We start from the raw sequence: 13,065 nt of genomic DNA on the forward strand, positions 1-13,065 counted from the left end.
ACGATGACATCGTTGTCATAGGCAGCGGTGAATTCATTATTTATGAATAATTAAATAATTCCTAACAAATTAATTATTTGTAGCCTACTGTTTCAACTACTTGACCCGCTAGGTCTTTGTTTTAGCCATAACCAAATCATAAATAAACACAGATAAGTTACACACAAATTACAACCTCTCAATCGCTTTTTCTGCGGGACTCTGGCCTAAATAGGCAGTATGGACGCGGATCGTTTTTGTTCTAAAATGCCATTTTAAAACTAAGACGTATTAGTGTAAACAGGGCCTGAGAGTATATTTTTTGCCAGCGGGTTGCTGCTGCGACGGAGGCAATGTGAACTTTTGAAATGGATGTCAAAGTTTTTATTAGTGCAAGTTAAGTTATCATTACAAACAAAAACATTTTGTGAGAACTAATGGCAGTTGTGTCCTTATAATGTGTTTAGTCTATAGGTATCTTAATAATAATAATAATAATAATAATAATAATAATAATAATAATAATAATAATAATGTTTCTTTAACCAGGTAAGTCAATTGAGAACCATTTCTCATTTACAATGACGACCTGGCTAAGAGTCAACGTAAAAAGCAAATATGAAGCTGCAGGGACCCAATACAATAACAATTTCACAGATTCATATAATATATAAAACCAAGGAAAAACTAAAAACAAGCACGGTGGTCTTGTACTATGGACTGAATTTAAATTTTAAAGGATGATAGTGGAATTAAAGTGTTAAGCTTTAAGGTCTGCTTCAGATGATTCCGAGCATCAGCAGCTGAAAACTGAAAAGAGTAGCGACCAAATGAAGTGTCAACTTTGGGTATGCATAGGTTGAAAAACTTCTAGAGCACAGATTTTGATATGTTTTCAGAATGTTAAGAAGTGACTGTAGTAGAGTTTTCCCAATAAGAGTTTTGTAAATGAACAGAAACCAATAATTTTGTCGACGTGATTGAAGAAAAGACCAATTTAATAAAGAATCTAGTTGACCGTGTGAGTTTAAATGGTGCACCAGTAACAAAATGGACTGCTGCATGGCAAATAGCATCCAGTTTGTGAGGAGACTTTTTGAACATGACAGAAATAACTTTGTCTTCTGTCTACAAGCAATTGTTGCTTTTTTTTCTATGTTGTTTGTGTTATTTGCCATCTTTTTTTTTTGCATGGGATGCATTTGTTCACACATAGAATCATTACAAAGAGACATTAATGCTCTGGCAAACATACCTGTGGCAGTGTTTTTGGTAGTTTTTGTGCGTATGTGTGGCCAGGATCGTTTTGACTTGTCATCTGTATGCCATTTGAAAACTGCAGAGGAAACACCTTTTCATTTGTAGTACATTGTTCATTGTGTGCAAACTGCTGTAAAAGTAGACATTCGAAATCTGATTCCACTCTAAAGTAAACGATGCGAATACAATACGAGCTTTTAAATATTTTTTTTCTAATGTTGTTTACCATTTTATTCTGTGTGTTTGATTAATTTGCCTGCTCCGAACTAGAGTTTGATAGTGTCAGCTGTTTACCAATTTTGCTAGGTAACATCAATGCAGAATCCTGTCTAACGAGTAGATGCTTGCTCTCAGGATTATTTATTGTATTTATTTTTTTATGAATATTGGAATTTTTTTTTCTAAATAATCATACAAAATACCTCAAGATTCTATTTGTCACAAACGCACACACATTCAAAATGTCTGTCAGTTTATATAAGGAGAAATATGGATAGTGTTCACTTCAGAAGTCTACTATAACCCAGACCAGCATTTTTAGATGGTCATATATTGTGTGCACTCGTGGAAAAACAGTGCTCAATTTATCCAAACCATCACTAAAAACAATAAAAAAAACAGCTCATGTTATACAAAGAAACTGAACTTTGACATCAATTGAATCTTGTGTGCAGAGCAAATGTACTGGCGTGAAAGCCGCTTAAAAGTAAACTCAAGCTTCTTTACAGTTGGCACAAACGTGATTTGAAGAAAAAAAAATGTATGCGCAGACATGTGCTTGAACTTAAGCTGATTCATAATTAGAAATTCCTTGATTTTGATATACAATTCAGCAAGGTGCTCGTAGTGTTTATTACATTACTTGGTGACACTTTATTTTGATGTTTGAAAAGCATATAGTGTCTTTTTAGTGGATCTGTTTAACATGGAAAGCTATTTTGAAAGTTTCGCAAGAAAAGAATGATGTGGTATGGTGATGTTATCTGCATAGTGAGATGAAGTTATAAGAAGTTTGTTCAAAAGAGTAATAAGCTGTTGCATATAACCAGCACCCCCATCCACCCCTGTTGAAAAAAGCTGTTTGGATTACAGTAACAATACTAGCTGAGCATTTATTCATTTTCCTTTGGCTTGATCTCTGATTTATCAAGGATCACCACAGCAGAATAAACCACCTGTTTTGTTTAAATGAAATATTAATTATTTTATCTATAATATATATTTTATAGTATAAAAAATTCTTACTTATTACGTATATAACACATTGGGGCATTAAAGAATACATGAAGCATGAATTGATGCAAATAATTCCAACAGAGAAACAGGAGCTCCAAGACTGTGCCCTCAAGCCATCCGAGATAACATATCACCCTCATTATGGACTTAAACATCACAGAACTTTCTTTGCACATGGCTAAAACACTAATAACCATCTCTGACATGCTACACTATCTGTGATGACACTATACAACCCAACCCCACACTAGCTATTTCAGTCTCAGAAAAATCCGAGGTCAGTAGATAAATGCATGATAATGCATGTGCTAGATTTCGGACTTCTCAAGGAACACGCTTATTCCAGTAAAGACCACAGTAAAACACACTTGCCCTCTGGGGGTTCTTATTTAGCTTTTGAGCACCACACATCTCTCACTTGTGTTTTCCTGTAGATTAAATCTGATGATAAATGTATAATCTCCAGTGCTGGAGCATTAGAGCTTCTCTAACAGCCATCAGCTTAAGGAGACAGCAGATATCTTCTCAAGACCCATGGTTTTTGTTTTTGTAGCTGTCAAGCAGATCACTATTTGGAAAATTGACTGTTAATGAAATGTCTGTCTAACGCAGGGGTGCCCAAACTTTTTTCTTATGAAAGGCCAAAAGCCAAGCTTGATTGAGAGCTGTGGGCCGAAAGTAAACGGCAAACTGTATTACATTAAAGTTGCCATGGGTAATTTACTAATTTACCTCATAATATTTAAAATAATAATAATAAAAAAAATACTTCAATGGTATTTACTAATGAATTTTTTTTTAAATGTATGTTATTTTAACGAACTTATTACAATAAAACCATTAAAAAATCCATTTATAAAACAAAGGAGTTCAATGCCAAATACTAGGGCTGGGCGATTAATTGAAAAGTAATCAACATTCAGAACCTATAATCAATCAAATTTTTCCAGGACGATTTTTTTCCATTACTTTCCCTACATGTCACGTTACCCTGCTCTGTTAAAGGCTGTGGTTGATTTCTACTTCTGCTGCCACTTTGCAGACACATCTGGTCTCTGGTCAAGTAGGACGATGGACTCATTTTTGAGGCTTACTTTGCACTACATTGACGATGTTTGGAAGCTGCGCCAGAGATGCCTTGAGATGGCAAATATAACTTGTCAGTAAACTATGAGGGCAAAAAATAAAATAAATAAATAAAATAATCGTTCATTAATCATAATCAAGTTAAATTTTAGGGTGACGCAGTGGCGCAGTAGGTAGTTCTGTTGCCTCACAGCACCAAGGTCGCTGGTTCGAGCCTCGGCCGGGTCAGTTGGCGTTTGCATGTTCTCCCTGCGTTCACTTGGGTTTCCTTCGGTTGCTCCGGTTTCCCCCACAGTCCAAAGACATGCGGTACAGGTGAATTGGGTAGGCTAAATTGTCTGTAGTGTACGTGTGTGAATGAGTGTGTATGGATGTTTCCCAGAGATGGGTTGCAGCTGGAAGGTCATCCGCTGCATAAAACATGTGCTGGATAAGTTGGCGGTTCATTCCACTGTGGCGACCCCAGATTAATAAAGGGACTAAGCCGAAAAGAAAATGAATGAATGAATGAGTTAAATATTCAATTAATCAAGATTTTGAATATAGGCAAAATCGCCCAGCCCTACAAAATACAATAGTCATGCTGAACCTGCCTTTGCCTTGATTTCACGCAGATGTCTTCAGCTTTGTCCTCTATTTGTTAAGTGACTGTATGTACATTTTTTTTAAAGAAAATCAGATTTATTTACAACATTTAATTGAAACATTTAATTTCTTTTTGCTTTTTTTGTAGAACAGCAATAAAAAAAAACAAGTAAAAGCTTACATTAAAATATAAATGAGAATTTCTGTTAAAGACATTTCCCAATCATTTTTCCTCTGGTGGGCCAAATTAAAGCATACAAAGGACCAACTTTGGCCCGCGGGCCCTAGTTTGGGCATCTCCGGTCTAACGTGTTCCTTTTAGTGTGATTCTATTCGAAAACAATGTAAAGTACAATAATTAATAAACACTATCTTAGAGTTTCCCAGTACGGGGTTGTGGCTGGGAGGGCATCTGCTGCATAAAACATATGCTAGAATAGTTGGCGGTTCAGGCGACGCGGTGGTGCTGTGAGTAGTGCTGTCGCCTCACAGCAAGAAGTTCGCTGGTTCTAGCCTCGGCTGAGTCAGTTGGCATTTCTGTGTGGAGTTTGCATGTTCTCCCCGTATTCGCATGGGTTTCCTCCGGGTGCTCTGGTTTCCCCCACAGTCCAAAGACATGTGGTATAGGTTGGCTAAATTGTCTGTAGTGTATGAGTGTGTATGGATGTTTCCCAGAGGTGGGTTGTAGCTGGAAGGGCATCTGCTGCGTAAAACATGTGCTGGATAAGTTGACGGTTCATTCCGCTGTGGTGACCCACATTAATAAAGGGACTAAGCCGAAATAAAAATGAATGAATGAATGAATGAGTTGGTGGTTCAGCTCTGGCGATAAATAAGGGACTAAGCTGAAGGAAAAAGAATGAATGAACAATGTCTCAAAAATCCTGATATATGACACTGATTATCTTCTAGCGATGCAATATTTGCTAATACCTCAAAACATGCTGTGATACAATTACAATTCTGATTGACTTCTAATTGGCAGATTGTAATTTGTTTGGATATGACACTTTGGATATGACACGCAGTTATAAGTTCTGTCATTCTAACATTTTATTTTAATGTTTATTATGTGAAATTGTTTTAGAAGGGCTCAATGTTTCTTTATCTGCTGACTCTCTTTGACATACACAATATTTGTAGGTACCTAAGATAGATTTTAGGTTTAGTGGCAAGTGATCGATAGCATATATGTGTACTATTGTAAACAACCAGTTACATGAACTCAGAAATTGAACAAATACATAAAACATATTAAAGTCTTATAAAATTGTGAATGGGCACTGTTGCCTCACAGCAAGAAGGTCACTGGTTCGAGCCCCAGCTGAGTCAGATGGCATTTCTGTGAGTTTGCATGTTCTCCCTGTGCTCCGGTTTCCCCCAGAGTCCAAAGACATGCGCTAAATTCAATCGAATAAGCTAAATTGGCTGTAGTGTGTGTGTGTGTGAGTGTGTATGGGTGTTTCCCAGTGCTGGGTTTCATTTGGAAGGGCATCCGCTTTGTAAAACATATGCTGGATAAGTTGACGGTTTATTCCCCTGTGGTGACCCCTGATAAATGAAGGGACTAAGCCGAAGGAAAATTAATGAAAATTGTGAATACCATACCTTAAATTAAATAAATATACATTTTTATTAAAATAAAACTAATACTAAAATGTTCATTTGATGATGGCTAGGTAGTTTGCATTGAATGTTTCTTCAGTGCTCTTTTATTTATTCATTTGCAGATTTGGTATCCCCATTATGACCCCACTTAGTTTGTTGTGGTGGAAAAAATGCTTGTTATTAATCCATGTCATTTTCGTTCACGTTTTAATTGCATAAGCAACAATTAGGCATGGGCTGGTATAAGATTCTGACGGTATGATAACCTTGGATAACAATATAGTATCATGGTATTATGCTCATTGCTCTAAAATATATTCTTTTTAAATGTCTGGGTAAAAAAGTACAACTTTTTCCCCCTTTGAACACAATATATTTTATGTTTTGAAAGATTTTTTTTAACATTTTGGAGCAGTAAACATGTCAGGGTAAATAATTTAAATGATCATAGACTTCTGCTGTCTTCATTAGTTTCAAAAACAAGATTTCTTTACAATTTAAAACCGCATCTTTGGATATCTTTTCTGCTGGAGATACTGTTGTGCTAAAAAACGACCAAAAAAAGTAAAAAAAAAATAAATAAAAAATTTTACACATACCTTAGGAATTGTATTACAGAAAAGTTTGACTTTTCCAAACCGCGGTATACCTTGAAAACTGTTATCATCTTACCACAATTAATCAAATCCATTTAGTTTAACAAAAAGGATTGCAATTTTTATTGATTGATATCTGAATTTACGTATTATGTGTAATAAATCACAACTCAACTAATACAGTTTCATCTTTATTTTTCTTCAAAATAAGCAACAGTTATTGGCATATTTGATAAAGCATAGGATTTGAGGCAAGCTCTTACTTAATCAGCAGAAAATCCTGCACTGGGCATCCAGAGATTCAGAGCAGGCAGAAAATGGAGGGATACTTTACAGACCAGCATGTATATATTAAATTGACTTTTTCTAATATAACCAAAGCTTTGAAATATGAGATTTTGTTGATCTTGAAAATAAATGATGTCATCAGCGCTATGGTAATATTGCTCTCCACGGCACACACGCGCGACTTTTCTCCACCGCTGAGCACAGCCAGAACTCCCAGACCTGGAAACAAAGGGTGAAAAACATGCCGTGTGTATCCTTTTCACCTGCTGGAGCAAATAACAGACTGCTCATTAGCTACCAAAAGAACTGTATATTGACACAAATTTATTGTCACAAGTATGTGATTTACACTATATATATATATATATATATATATATATATATATATATATATATATATATATATATATATATATATATATATATATATATATATATATATATATATATATGGAAGGCAACATGCAAAATTGCAGTTCATTAGAAAATGATTCCATCTTGAGTTTTTTTTTTTTTTTTTTTTATTCTCCCAAAACTGTTTGTGTTACTGGCACGTCTTGCTACTGTCTGTTATGTACTTCTATAATATTGCCAATGTGCTTGGCTTGGCAGCTTTCTGTTTCTTATGCATTGTTACTCCTTCTATAATTGGTGGTTTTGTTGCCAAATGTGCATACTGTTGATTTATGAAGACAGATTTTGACTCTGGATGCAATCATTGCACTAACTATTGTCAATTAATCACAATTTAGCCCCTGATTCCTTCATTTGACAAGCATAAATTGAGCATAAACATAAAGAGCTGGAGGAATGAAGCCATTTTTGCCATGCAGAAAATGGTCATTACTTTTGTGTTCAATATTTCATAATTCCATCTTTTTTTAAGGCCCCCTGTAATATATTTCAGACTGAATCCCTTATATGCCAAGTCTGTGAATTAATGTACAGTGGCTCATTACAGGGCCCTGTCAAATCCAGACATCTATAAGCCCTCTATTTGAACAAGAAGGGAACTTATAATTACAGCCAGACTAGTCTGTCCTTTAAATTAGCCGTCTATTACGTCTTACTATCAGAGCCACTGCTGCTGTTCGCTGTGCTTTATCTAATGGCCTCAATATTTTTGTTTGCACATTAAGGGTGGTGTTTGTTGTCTGGAAAATGTTTGAACATTTGCATTTATTGCCACGGCTTTCCACTTAATGATGAAATTTGACATTTCATCTCTTAAATGTCCTTGTATGAAAAGTTAAAACCTTTAAAAAAAAACACACATTTGTTCTCCTTTGCTGTATAGAAATTTAATATTACACACCCTAGACTGATATATTGTGCGTTTTTTTTCAATGAGCAGTTAGTCCATATGGATTTGTTTGTGTTCTTAATAGGGCTAGGCATGGGATGATAACTGTTTTTAAGGTACATCTCGGTTTGGAAAAGTCAAGCTTTTAAAACCGCCAAACTGTTCTGCTTTATCGTTCCTACACTTTCAGAAATAAAGGAGCCATCACTGGGGCAGTACCTTTTCAAAAAAGACAAATTTGTACCTGAAGGGTTTCATAACGATACCTCAAAGGTTCTATTTAGGTACATTTGCTTACTAATATGCCCCTTTGAGGTACCAATGTGGATTCTTTGGGTATACATATGTATCTTTTGGAAAGGTACTGCCCCAGTGACAGCTCCTGTACCTTTATTTCTGAGAGTGTATGGTATGTGTAAGATTTTTTTTATTTATTTATTATTTTTTATTTCATTTTTTATTTTTAATTTTTTTTTAGATCAACAGTATCTCCAGCAGAAAAGAAATCCAAAGATGCTGTTTTAAATTATAAAGAAATCAGTATTTTTGACTAATGAAAACAGCAGAAGTCAATAATTCATTTGGATTATTTAGCCTGACATGTTTACTGCTCCAAAATACTTAGAATGTTTCTCAAATTGAAATATATTGTGTTCAAAGAGGCAAAAAGTTGTTGCTTTTTACCTAAACATTTTAAAAGAACATATTTTAGAGCAGTGATCACGATCAGTAATCACGGTCAAACCGTGATATTTTTGTCCAAGGTTGTCATATCTTCAGAATCTTATACCGGCCCATGCCTAGTTAGGGCTGTAATGATACATATTGAGAAACTGTGATATAACAATGTAAACGATATGATTCACAATTTTGAGCTTATTTTATTTCAGAGTCAGATTACTGCATTATGGTGTAATTGACCCAATTTGACATTATTGCATAATGATGCGTAGCACAAGTTCTGTGATTGGTCTGCTTGGTAGCGATGATGACCGTGGGCGGGGGTGAGAGCGAGCCCGATGCAGCATGTTTACAAGGCCCAATCCCAATTCTATTTTGTACAAAATTTACCCCTAAGAATTGGGACAGCACTACAGCACTTGCACACGTCATCAATATGCCATTGCGATCTCATGCTTCAAATGAGATCAGACGATGGCGACTGCTGTAATTATTCCAGTTGCATTATTTTTTGGTATTTATCTTCAAGAAATCACTGAAGGCATACATTAAGTTATCATAACTACATAATGTGTCAATAAGATCGTAACTGTACTGTGCATTTACATGTGGCCATATTTATCTATGTAAACACACGAAAACAACATTAACATTATAGCGGACACTGTAAAAAGCCCATTCCCAGCCACTAGACTTTTCTGACAGGGTATTCAAGTGTTATTGAGTGTCAGAACATTGTGGGACTACTATACAGGAGTTATTATTAGGGATTATAAATGGCAAAATCTAGTTTTTATTTAAGCGTTTTTTTTTATTTTATTTTTTTAAAGCATGACAGCAAAACACGAACGCGGTTATGAATATATTAAAACATGTGCTTGTTTGTTGTAAAAATTCATAATAATGACAAAAAATACTAATTTGAGGATCTTCTGACTTCCGGGTTCAGCTATACTGCTATTGTGGCTGGTGTATTCTGGAAGATTTTCTTACCCCTTGGTTTCGAGTGTGGTCCTGAAGAATCTTTGAAGATTTCGAAAGGGTATCTACCCCTTGCCCTTAGCCCTACGCCTTCAAGCTAAAAAGAATTGGGACACCCCTACCCCCTGGTGGGAGCAAACAAAACAAGGGGTAGGGGTAAGGGTAAGGGCTAAGAGGTAAAATCGGGATTGGGCCGAAGTGTGGAGTCCCATGAAGGAGCTCCGGATGGAAACTGTTGTTTTGTGTTTACCTTATGATTAAAGTTGTTGCATGTCCGCCGGTTCCGCATCTGAATAAGCGACTTTGAGCCACTTGTACATTAAGGTAGCAATTAGAAAAAACAAACACCAGCAAAGAAACTCGACACAGAGCAACATAAACACCTACTGCCAGTAGCGTTTCTGAAGTGTTATTGCAGAGCAACAGAAACAGCGTGCAGAAGTATAAATGCATGACTACGTGCATTGCATGCAACATGGGTCACGCTGATCACTTGACGCAGAAGTATAAACCGGGCTTTAATTTCAGGAGCCATGCAAGTGATGAAATAATGAATCGCATGCATATGTTTTTCTGTAATCTAAAACTGGTGACACCTTGTAACTTGAGTGGCAATGGCTGGAGTTACACACCACAAAGTGAAAATGTGCGTATTTTAAATCACATTTTAGAGATATGCTTACTACAAGGGTTTAATATGGTTTAATCTATTATAGCAAACACAGAGTTGTGTGTTCTGCTTTTCATTGGCTCCAATAAATGCCTTCTATTCACAGTGTGAGTTTTCTGCATGAGAGTAACCACATACAGAGTGTAGATACACCATAGCCCATGTGAAGTTGAATGTGATTACGACAAATGTCTGATTTTAACGGTGAAAAGGGTCTATTTATATTGTATGTAGTCAAGATTGTATGACAGACAGAGTGCAAGCATGTGTGTCTAACATAATTAATAATGCAACTTCAGGATTAGGAATAGTTCTGATGTCATCACTGTCTTGTACCTTGAGGATCAGGACCAATTCTTTGTGTTAAAGTCTGTTCAAGTCTACCACCCTAAGTCTATACAAAATTTAGCAATTTAACCAGCATTATAGGCCTATATGTAAAAATATATGACAGCCATTTTAATTATTTTTGTTACTTTATCTAATTTTCGATTTGCCTTGTTTCTGTATCACTTTAATTGGTTTTGGTGGCATCTTGTAATGTTAAGATGTTTCAGTGTTTAAATTGGAATCAGTCTGTCAACGTTTGTTGAGTTAAAGCAGTCGATTTAAATCAGTATTTGTGTCCACTCAACACTGCGCCATAACCGGAAGTCACTGCTTTATCTAATTTGAATCAGTTAATAAGGTTTTAATCAGGTATTTATATTTTTTTCATATTAACTTTAACTTAATATTTTTAGTCAGTGTGACTGATGACAATTTACACTAGAAAAAATTATTTCAATTCAAATAAACATTTCATGCAGCAAGTTTTAGAATTATTTTTAAGTGTAATATTATTATTTAAAATCTTGATAATATTAAATATTTAAGTATACAGTATCATGATAATATCATATTGCGAGTTCAGTATCGAGATGTGTATTGATTCAGGACGTGACAGTACCGTTACATCAATAGTAATTATGCCAATTTAAATGTATTTAGATTTATTCATTAAATGAATGTGACAATTCACTGCATTGTGAATCAATAAAAGATTTTGCATGCATTCTGAATGTATTGCAATTCTCTTGGATTGATTTTTCTTAGTTTTTACTCTGCTTGTCTTGTATGAAGTAAGTTCATAGTGAAGTCCAAATACATTTGAGCATGTGGATGCCGAATGCACAAGAATTGATTGTAGAAAAAGTTCTGACACATCTATTTATCGTCCAGTTATAGATTATGCTTTGTTTGTGCAAGTTCTGTATCTACTCTGGTGGCTTTGATAAATCAGTCAAAATGAAAAAAAATGTTGCTAAATTATTTGTTCTAAAATTGTAATGTTATGAAATTATTAAGTGTATTTGTGTACAGTACATCTTTAAAAGGAATATGCATGTTTGGTGGTTTTTTTGATGATTGTTTTATTTTGCAGTCAATATATATCCGCTTTATTTGGAATATTTAATAATCATAATTGTCCGTATGTTTGACCTAAGTTTACGCTGGAGAAAACAGAAAGAAGGAATGAATCAAGCTGAATTGGTTGTTTGACAAACACCCATTATTATCGAAATGTCAGACTCTTGGAAAGCACTTGGTCTTTTGTGTTCTACTTTTTGCGAGTGTGTATGTATTTTTCTTCTGCATTACCTTTTGTCACTGTTCTTGCTTGGCCGCTCCCCTGCCAATCTTCAACTTCTCAACACTCTCTACCTCTCTCTTTCTCCCTGGGCTGTTCCGTGAGATGTCTGTAAGTTTATATAGGAATCAGTCCAGGATTTTCCTACCAGCTTTTTCTCATTAGAGAATTGGAGGAGACTGGAGAAGTTGAGGGGAATGGCATGAGGCAGGAGAAGTGGGGGAGGGAGAAAGAGAGAGAGAGAGAGGCAAACTGGGGAAAGTAGGGGTGAGATGCATGTTGGCCCACCTAACCGAATTCCCATGCGGCCTCTGAAGCTCATTACCTCCACCACTTGTGTTTACTTTCTTTTAGCCTTATTACCAGTACAATCTAGCCTTTCCTTTCCTTCTCACACATCCCCCTTCCTCTGCATGATAAAAACCTAGCACATATTTCTGTCGCTTCATTTGTCATTAGAAAGCACACACATCTTTATTGCTTTTATTGTACCTTATTGATTTGGTTGAACAGCATTTACACCGATGGTATCAGGCAACTTGGGCTAAATTATTTTTGGTCCAGAGAACAGATTTGTTTCTTTGGCTCCATGTTTGTTCACTAGAGGCACATTTGACGCTGTGACTTACTGTAATCTTAATTTGTATGTCCTGAATCGCATATTTATTCATTCCTTCATTTTCTTTTCGGCTTAGTCCCTTTATTAATCTGGGGTCGCCACAGTGGAATGAACCGCCAACTTATCCAGCACATGTTTTACGCAGCGTATGCCCTTCCAGCTGCAACCCATCATTCACACACATACACTACGGACAATTTAGCCTACCCAATTCACCTGTACCGTATGTCTTTGTACTTGTGGGATAAACCGGAGCACCCGGGTAAAACCCACTCAAACACGAACCAGCGACCTTCTTGCTGTGAGGTGAATGTGCTACCCACTACACCACTGTGCAGCCCCTGAATCACATATTATAAGTAATATTATTATAGATCATGATGTGGATATGTTTTCATGTGTAATGCCTATATTTGTTTTTGGTGCAGCAGTGAATTTTAAGATATACCAATGTTGAATTGTTTACAGAATAAACAAAAAATAATAGGCAAAAAATACAAAAAAAAAAACAAATATTGTAAAGGCTCAAGCAAATTCACACAG

The sequence above is a fragment of the Danio aesculapii genome, chromosome 12 (assembly GCF_903798145.1).
Source record: "Danio aesculapii chromosome 12, fDanAes4.1, whole genome shotgun sequence".
NCBI classification, from domain to species: domain Eukaryota; kingdom Metazoa; phylum Chordata; class Actinopteri; order Cypriniformes; family Danionidae; genus Danio; species Danio aesculapii.